The sequence below is a fragment of the Amblyomma mixtum genome, chromosome 4 (assembly GCF_055824585.1).
Source record: "Amblyomma mixtum isolate Tamu chromosome 4, ASM5582458v1, whole genome shotgun sequence".
Taxonomy (NCBI): Eukaryota; Metazoa; Arthropoda; class Arachnida; order Ixodida; family Ixodidae; genus Amblyomma; species Amblyomma mixtum.
Genome location: NC_143015.1, coordinates 103,620,256 through 103,630,654, shown reverse-complemented (window position 1 = coordinate 103,630,654; position 10,399 = coordinate 103,620,256).

Genomic DNA, 10,399 nt, shown 5'->3' with positions numbered 1-10,399 from the left:
AGCGCTGGTATCATCACTGACTATCAGCACCTGCACTAACATTTCGGCTAATTTCCTGCTCGAAGCACCATCCGAGCGCTCCAGACAAGTGTGCTCACCTGCGGACAAGACCCGAAAATTGAGCGCAGAGGGCAGTTAAGATGACGCGCAGAACGCATTCGAAAAGCGTAGTGACTAGGGGAGCCTACAAACTGCTGCGGAAAGACCGAAGAAATAAGGTGCGGGGTGCGCGGCATACTGCACGCACCGAGGAACAGCCAGAGGCCGAACAGGTTGCTGAGTTTTCAAGGCGAACCGAACAAACGAAGGAAAACAGGTACAGTCTGAACAAGAAGCACGCGAGGTCTATGGCAAACGCGTGAGTTCAGCCGCTGAACAGCGCTCAAGCGTATGTCTCGTTCCCTTTGTTCCTCGTCAGCGCGTACCAAGCAGCCCACCTCAGCCCTCTTCTGGAGTACACGACGGGCCACGCAGTCTGAAGAAGACCGGCAGCAACGACACTCAGCACGAGAAGCGCTGGTTCAAACACGGTCTATGAACCGGGTGACCCTTTGCCTCAAAGCAATGGCAGCTGGCAGTTTTTAGCCATACCTTGACCCACTAGTGCGGCAGCCATTAACATCTTTTTACTATTTCCTTGTAAGGGCGTAACACTTGTGCGGCTTGTGAAGTAACGCAACAGGGCCCGCACATTTATAATCCCCTAATTAAGGCTCTAGCGGACACCGCGCAAAAGTAGTCTCGTAAAGCATGTACTCACGGCAGAAGGAATTGTACGAGGCCTCAAACTGACTTCCTGCTAAACGGGTTCTCGAATAAAGGTGAAGGGTTCTCGAATTCGTCGTGTCCGTCCTCACAGCCTTCTTCGGTGCTATGCCACGTGTCGTGAAAAAAACTGGTATCGCTTTTTTTTGTTTTTAATTCTGGCGAAAGTTTTCTGAGTTCGGCCCTGCAGAACTGCTGCTGGTGTAATCGCCCCGTGCTGACACATGCTAGAAAAGGAGGAAAGGTGAAAAAGAAAACAACGATAAGGTAGCTTTGTCTCTTTACTACTTCTCGCTGTGCCATTTCATTTACATAGAACGACCCATATGCGATGAATATCGGCACGATGGTTGACCGCACCGAAATGCACGTGCCAGTCACCGATTTCATGGCGGTCAAGAACCACCGCATAGTATCACCGCGCCACATAGTACCGTTACGTCGCGCCACCAATAGATTTCGCTCTGCAGAATGGTCACACAGGAATGACTACCGTTGAGTGTAATCCAGGCGTTGCTATAGATGAGATGCAGCACATACGCGCAGATTAGTTATGCAGTAGAGACTTCCTGTAGAGATTACAGAAGATGTACAGGATACCTGTGCATGTTCCTTTAAAACTATTATTTCTTTGTTCACAGACAGCATACTCCCGCCTAAAGGGCTCGCCATGAAACCATTATGGTCAAACCCTGCAGTTCATCATGACAGTTCACTCTATCAAGGCTAGTCATGAGTTGTGAGAGACGTTAAACGTAAAAAGATTTCCATTGCAAGCACACCCACGACACCAACAACGCGTTTTCATAAATGCTTCCCCATAGGTCCTCTCATTATCAAATCGATAGTAACATGATCTTCGTTTACTTTTACCAACAAAAACCGACAGAAAGATCTCGACGCATTCTTATTATCGTCTGCGCTGCCTCGTAAAGCCGTCGAATGCGCGTTCGATGCCAGGATCGTTTCGGCCACATCCCCAGCCAACAAGTCTCAAACTGCGTACTTTTCACGTGCTTCAAGGCGAAGTAAGGGAACGGGATCACTACCTGTAAGCATGGACGAGACGCGTGAGCAGCGGAATCACAATGAGTTTTCAAGGCGCTTAAACTCTCTGAGACGAGTGCAGTGCGAGCCTACGTTAAATGACGACAATAGGTACAAGCTAAGCGGGCGCGAAGAGAAGATCCTCGACTGTGTATGCGTCGAAGACTGCGTGGTGGCACTTGTAACGGTTCAACTGCAGCGTCAGCTCTTCCTCACAGTCATCAATGCAGAAAGATCGCAGCGTGCCGTCATCCTCGGCGAACGTATATTCGAGGACGAAGATTTTGTCACCTCCCTCGACGCTTTGCTACCAGTCAATGTTCACGTCTTGCACTCCACGTCGTGCTCCGTAGAGAGCTTAGACGGCGTGTACCTAATGAAACCTGACCTCTTCGCAACTTGCCTGGATGAGGGAATCCCGTGGACGAGCGACATTCCCCTCGTAATTCTCCGGGACTTCTATCACTATCTGGACCCGAGTCATCCATATCGCAAGATCATTGCCTCGTTTCAAGAGAGTCGGCAGCGAAAAGCGTCCTCTACAACAAGGCTTCTAGCGATAGTGGAGAACCTGGACGTCAGCGGCATCGACGCTCTTGAATCGGAACTCAAAAGCCTGCGGACGCCGCTGAACCTCGTTTGCTGCCTCGGGACGTCTGCGAGGCCTTACGCAAAGGATGTCGCCATCGAAGTCCGCCTCGTTCCTCTGCGTCACTCCTCTCTGGACGCAGGCAAGTTTCCCTGGCTCGACCAGAGCAAACTCGAGGCAGTCAATTCAACGTTACGAGAGTGTGGCATGGTGGCCGCGCGCCGCCAAGCCACGGATATAGTCGCAGGCAGGCCGCCGGCAGAACTGCGAGATTTCTTATCGCAATGCAAGAGGTTGCTCGTTGAGGCCAAGGCTAAGGCTGTCCTAGAATGTGTGCAAGGCCGGTCGGTTGCCTTAGTGTCGACAATAGCTTTCCAGCGCGCCCTGAAGGACGAGATCCGCGCTCAGCAGTCTGTGGCGCTCATTGCCCATCCCAGAAACACTGCTATCGACTCGCCTGCCATCCTCGTAGCCACCATGGCGGACGTGCCTATTCTGGTGTTGTACTACTGGGACGCAGTGCTGCTTTGTGACATGCCTGCAGGCGTTGATTGCGATGAACTGTTCAGGAAAGCCCATCGCAAGATTGCCGTTGCTACCGAACCCGAATGGTTCGATTGGAAGGGAGCTCTAAAGCTTTACGATGACCTCGAGGAAGTTCTTCAGCGTGTGAACGGCTGAAATCCTGATATTCTGTATGACCCTTTTCTTTTTCTCGATGTGTGACTATTCGGTTGTTTTGCTTGGCCTAGTATCCAACACCTTGACGGGCATAAGCCGCCGCAGCGTGGTGGCATTTGTGACATGTGAAGGTTGGAGATAAGATTTAGGTAGAAACCCGTTCGCTATTTCTTGACACTGTGAAGAGCATACTGGTATCAGTGACGCTCCGTCCGATACATGCGTAATTCTCGAGGCTCACCCTTGGACGCCTGCCTGCAAGTTTCTTGAGACCTCCGCCCGTTCGAGACATGCACGCTAACGTTCTGGACGGCGTGGCCTGGGCATATCAGCAGTTTCTGTAGTTACACTAAGCGATCATCGGCCTCCCCTTGCACCGTTCTCTGCGTGGTTAATTCCGACCCTGTGTTCCAATGAAACGCTCAGCCGACATAAGCGTGCACTGTTGCACTAAACACGTTGCCTAGCTGAGAGGAGCCGGTGGTTTAGTCAACTATGATTATTATGCAATGTATTTTGCACCAAAAAGGATATTGCTACATTCGCAAGCCCTGTACTTGGCATCTTTGCTGGAAGCGAGTTGTTACTCAATCACACATCCCCAACGTAACCCACGCCAACTGGGATGCCGCCCTGACCAGCTGGGACCCGAAGGAATAGCTTTGTATGATCCAACGGGCGAAAGAAATCGGGGAATCCAACTGTGCTTTTTACTGATGGAAGTGACCAGACTTAGTGCCAATAAAGTTTTTAATCATCATCATTACTCGACACTACGGTCACAGCTGGTGCGCTTCAAGCTCCTAAGATGAAGCCCGTAGACCGCAGGGCACTTTAGATGTAATCGTTTCGTCGCTGGTAAAGAAGCGAATGTGGTTTCATGCGACACCGGCTTTTAATGCTACTCGCTTCAAAACGATGCATGGCTAGTGATAGTAAAGCATGCAATTCGTGTAGCTGGCTCGTAAAATGCGCGCTAACGGTCAATATACTATGCATCCGCCCTTTGAGGGGCACGTCGCATATTGCGGGGAAGTAAATCGAGGGTGCCGGGAGTGGAACTAATATTTGCTGTCGACATTCAAGGCTAACTACTATCAACGAACTGCTAGTTAGAAGGCGACGGCTGCCAAAAGACATGCGTGGCAGCGAACACGTACTGGAATTCGGTGTTTCTCTCGTGGCTATATTTCGAGGACGACCGGCCATCAAGTGTCGTCGAAGTTTGCAGTGCCTCGTCTTCAGAGCTGCGAACCCCGGGCCTGGCACATGCATAGGTCACCTGCAGTACCGAGGTGGCCCTTCAATTGATCCGATGCATGCCTAAAAACTGGTGCCGCCAGTCGTTTGACCCGCGACAAACATGAGAACACATTCTGGACGATCGAAGGCGCTCGTTTGGCTGATAATATTTTTTGCCTTGGCGCTTTCGACGGTGCTGCCATCGACACGGTGAACTTCAACACACGTTAATTTTCATGGGACCCAGCATCAATATTTTCCAAAACGGCAAACAGTTGCTTTCGCTCTCTTACTCCAATGCCAGTGGTATTCGGGAACACCTAATTAAAAAAAATGGTACAGACACTTACGACTACTTACATGTGGGAATGCGAAAGCTTGTCATGGACGCAAGACGTGGACGTTTGGTTGCGGTTTGCGAAGTCAGTTTATCTCCGGCGATCAATCAATCTTTTTTTTTTTCGAAGTATGACACCACCCACACACAAACACAGGTAAGCACTATGCAATGAGAAATCGTATGACACCGCCTGGAAAGCTGTACGACACACAGTTGTGTCACAGTTTTGTTGTCACGACATGACATGAATGTCACGACATGAATGGCTTCAAGTGGAGTTCGGCCAGTGGCGGGTATCATGTATAAGATTGTCCGACGTGGCGATGCTCGGCTTGCTTTGTGCGTACTACGGCCGCTTGATGACGTCACCCTTGTTTTGCTTGCCATCACCGAGATTTTCTGCACCATTTTCTGTACGCGATTTTCTGAGTGACGTCACAGCCGCGCAGCCGGTGAGCCGCGCGCCTCCGACCGAGAGAGAGACTGCGCATGCGCGACACGCAGCTGGCCCGCCGTGCTCTACTGCGCATGCGCGGCAAGGGGAGGAGGAGGGTCGCGGTGGAAAAAAAAAACACTGTCATGGCGGTCAAGGAGAGCGAAGCCGACGCTGTGCGGCCAGGGATCTACCGTACAGGGGGGTAAAGCTGAGCCGCAAAGCGGTCCACGCATGTAAGTCGCCATCTTGAACGCCATCTTACAACACACTATTGTGGCCAGCACAGTTTTTTCTCGCAAAGTGAAGGATGGGTGAAGTTTGAGTTTGAATTCGGAAAACTGCGGCAGAGATAATAATTACATGTCATTCTTACGCGTATTTTCAATGTTTTAAACACATTTTGTAATCTTTAGCATACTGATTGTGGTCACTTCTTTTAATATCGGACGATTGCGAACATGTTCACGAGTGAACTGAATAAACGCTCTCGGAGTTTCAGTTTTAAACTTCTGCTTTCGAACCTGATTTCAAGGCACTTAATTCAAGGAGCTGCAAACGACAAGGAGTCACTCACGCTCTCGTTCACCGCGATGCCACCTTCGTGTGTTGATGCATGGCAAAAGCTCCAAAAGGATCGGGCACTTTGCATCATTTGTGAGTAAACGTGGGAAGAGATACATAGCACATTTCACGACAACTGTCTACTGTAAAGCGTGTAAATGAAAATCTCCCGCTCTTGGAACTCCCTTTAAAGGCGGCTGACACCAAGCGAATGAACCTTGCAGCCGTTTACTTTTTCACGGCATTCGACTTTCTTAACGCCATTGCCTGAATCTGCTTGAGAGAGAACACGTTGGCGATACTTATAAAGTATGCAGGTGTTCTTGCTTAAATCCGTTTTAGTACGATTTTCATCACTAATGCATGCGGTAATTAAGGTAACACTGTTGATATGAACGGCCGCGCAACGACAACGGCACAAGAAGGACATGCGCAGTCTACCAACTATTTATTTTACGGAAAAGAGGCACACTTATAATCCTCAGCTCAAGCGTATCTGACAGCGCATTATCGCTCCGAACACAGCCAGGGGCAGGAAATCGGCTTGTAAACAAGACAGCATACATGTAATCGCAGGACCCTTCTTATCCCGTGCGTATAAAGTACTTGCGGCACTATAGCTTCTCATAAATGGGTTTTGAAACCAAACAGAGGAATAAAAAATATCTCAGCAAAAAAGCAGTGTCACACATTAGAAGCAAAAGCGGCCGTAAACCTAAAAAAAACCAACACAAAAATAATAACAAAAACCCACCACAACAACCAACCAAGCACCCACAATTTAATGCGCACAGTGCTGGACACGAAACGAAGGTTTCTCGAGCGGTACATGGCGTTTCATGCATTTCTGCCTCCACCTTGTTTCATTCGTTTGTGATGAAGCTCTGAGCGTTGCTGCGTACGAAAAATCCCATTATGAGCTCATCTCGCGCCAGAAAAACACGGCACCGTCTTCCTCGGCGAAGGAGAAAGATTTAAAAAAAAAAACGTGAGAGGCCCGCGGTACTCTAACAAGCCTTCGACATTTAATATAACAATTGTAGGAACGAATTGCGCACAAAAGACACACACAAGAAAACACGAGGGAGACTGAAAGAGCGCAAACTATCAACTGGTGTTTATTGGATTCAGTGCCGCTTTATAGGCAGTGTGCACACGTGCCTACAAAGAGGTGAAGGAGGGGATAAGGAGGCAAATCAACCCTGCGCGACAATCCATCAAAAACGCTCCAAAAAATTCGCGAGGTCATCTCAGCTGTGGCCGAGAACCTTCTTCGGAAGGTAAAAAAAGGAAACTGCGCCAACAACGAGGAGCGATTGCCGCGAAGAAAGACTACGGTCATACCGTATATGCACAAGGTGGCCCACAACATAAAAAAGTGGCAAAAAGGCATGGCGTCCCTGTGGTGTTTTCGGCGCCACGTAAGCTCGCCGGGTTGTGCCAAAGGATCAGCGCGGAAGGCGCTCGACGAAGAGCATGCGTGATAAAGCATGCGGCACAATTCGTAAATTGCGCCACGGGCGTTGTGTATCTCATCCCGTTGAAGTGTGGTCGCGTGTATGTGGGCCAGACAGGACGCTGCGTGAATGAACGGGCAGGGGAGCATCAGCGTTCAATTAGGAATAGAGAAGGAGCGAATTTGCCTGCTCATTGCATTGCATGCACCGGTTGTGAGCCACTGCTAAATAATATCAGAATTCTGGGCAGGAGTAATGACAAAGTTTCCCGTGAACTTCTAGAGGCATACCACATCAAGGCAAGAGGTGATAAATGTGTGAGTGACACCTCTGTTCCATTGTACAACACGGAAAAGAATTTTTTGGAGCGTTTTTGATGGATTGTCGCGCAGGGTTGATTTGCCTCCTCATCCCCTCCTTCCCCTCTCTGTAGGCACGTGTGCACACTGCCTACAAAGCGGCACTGAATCCAATAAACACCAGTTCATAGTTTGCGCTCTTTCAGTCTCCCTCGTGTTTTCCTGTGTGTGTCTTTTGTGCGCAATTCGTTCCTACAACAGTATGCACCAACTCGCCCAACAAGAAGTTCTTCTTAATATAACAAAACGCTGAACATTCAAAACAAACCAGGCAGAGCAGTTGCTCCATTTACCTTGGGCATTCGTTTCCTTTGCGAATTGTGTTCGCCCTTTTGGGGCCAAAGCAAATTTCCGACGTATATTTGCACTCGACAACAGAGGACATGCAAAATCCCGTGCGCTCTACAGACGAATACACTTCAGCGCGTCACAATCGCGGTACTAGCCTTCAAATAACAATTCAGAAGTCACAAGCCACCTATATGAAATTACAGTCGGTATGCGACACTGCATACCACTGAAAACGATCCAAACGCGACGATTTTGCCGTTGTTTACAGCAGTTTAGAGCAGTCGAGAGCTACTCTGCATACCGCCATCTTCCCACGGACAACGTTGCCAGGTTCCAACTCCGTTCTTTGCCCAGATTTAGAAAGTGACAAAACAGCTGGCAACACACGCAAACCGTTGTGTGATGGCTGCGTTCATGCGTTGCCCACTGGAATGCATGGGCTCAATGGCCAGCTTTCCCTCTAGAGTTGGTTGTATTAACTCTATGATACCGTACCTCTCGCTATGTATATCCTGGTATAACTGAGCTAAACCACTGCCAGTTTTTGTCTCTCCGGCTGACAACGCGGTGCATATTCATAAAATGGCGGATGTGATGCAGCACTCTGTGAGGTCATTTTCATGCGTAGGGCTGATCCTAATCATTGTTCCTTCACTACAGTGTAACCTTAACTACAAAGATCATTATTCTCTTAGATATACATATACGCACAAAGCAGGAAAATGCATAGTTTTGGCATCACCAGTTATGTTTACAGACAAAGGCGCCGTAACTCCTCGGTGGGCACCTCAATCACGCTGGGGAGAAGGTATGAAGGAGACAGTAACAGAAAGAGGAAAAGTTCTTTAGCGTGCACTCAAATCGCATGGCAAACGGGTGTATTTTGCACTGCGCCTCCATCGAAACGTTTTCCCACGGGCCGGGATACGTTTTCGTGTACGCATGCGCAGTACCCGAGCCTCATACCTGAATCCTAAAATTTCTATCCCTTCTGTGTTCTCTCAGTAAGGCTGCCATGCAAAACGCGTAGTACAGGATGCAATGAGAGCTGCGTGGTAAGATTGTTAAAGTGTATACTTGGGGTACTTCCTAAATTCACGATCACTAGCGCAATGAGTTTAAAAGCCGCATTGTTGAAGCGTCCCGTGGACTTTTCAGCCGAGTTCTCGGCTGCGTCTGTTTGCTCGAAGCTGGACGTGCGCAGGACCACGCGCTACAACAGGGATGCAAAGGGTGCCACGTCCTTCATTATGCGAGGCCAAAATACAGGTAATGCCAGTATGAAAGGGAACACGGGAGCACGAGGCCTCCGTACTTCGCGAAGCGGTGCCGCTGAGATCCGGCGAGAATCGGTGGCATAGGTGCATGCGCAAGAGACAAAGGCGGCTGTTCTTACCGCGCATGCGCCCGGCCTCGCCCATGCTCTCTGGCTGTCGGCGGCAGCGCTTCGCAGAGCGCGGAAGCAACGGGCTCCTGTGTTCCCTTTCATATGGCCACTCCCTGTATGTCCCAATTACTTTTGTAGATGGCGTGCGAGCCTTACTCTCGACGAGCACAGTGCCACACGACTGCTACGCACTGCTGCCTCGGCCTTTCTTGCGCGTCGGCAACGCTAACCTTTAAGTGTTGCTAAGTGCCGTCTCAGCCAAAAGTAACCGGGAACAGCTGGTTTGTTCTTTAGCAGCGTGGTGAAGCACTTATGGCAGCCCTTAAGGTCTGAATCTTTCTAAAGTAAGGTGAAGCCTTCTCCTCACGTTTCGAAACCTTTCGGTCTTTATGGCAGGAGCAAATCCATCCATTTATAATATTGTGCCGATTATCTGTGCTGCTTTTGACCGAACACAGGGCCGCGAATACCGCCGTGGGACCTCTTCCATCAGACGTGCCGTGACATACTGCACTGCCGACGGTACGAAGCAGGCAGTTTGATGGGAGATGAGGTGCTAAACGTCCGCTCTGCGAATCAAATCGAGATGCATGCAATAGCAGTGCACGTGGAGGAGCTCGAGAGAACGCGAAGTAATGGCGAACCATCGACGCTCAGGGCAGAACATACTCAGAGAGCCGGGGATCGCCCGGACACACGTGGCGTCATCTGGACCGCAGCAAATGCGGGATCCACTGATCATGTTTTGCAGTTCATCTCCTGAGTGACTTAGCAAGGCAATGTCATCAGCGAATAGTAGATTACTAAGGTATTCTCCATTAACTCTTATCCGAAAATGTTACAATATTCCACAGTTGGCTCACAAAAGAAAGTGATGTCCAAGTACCCAAGCAGCACACCAACAATGGACCGACGCTGGCATAATGCTGGTCAAAACCGGCTCGAAAGTCGTACCGACGTCGGCATTGGGGCAAAAAGTTACTTTTTCCAACCTTGGCCTGATGTTCGGACCAACACTGAACCGACATTCATGCCACTATCAGACCACTGTTCAGCCGCTCTACCAACACTGAACCGACATTCATGCCACTCTCAGACCACTGTTCAGCCGCTCTACCAACACTGAACCAACATTCACGCCGCTATTGTACCCACTTTCAGCCGCTCTACCAACACTGAACCGACATTCATGCCACTATCAGACCACTGTTCAGCCGCTCTACCAACACTGAACCGACATTCAT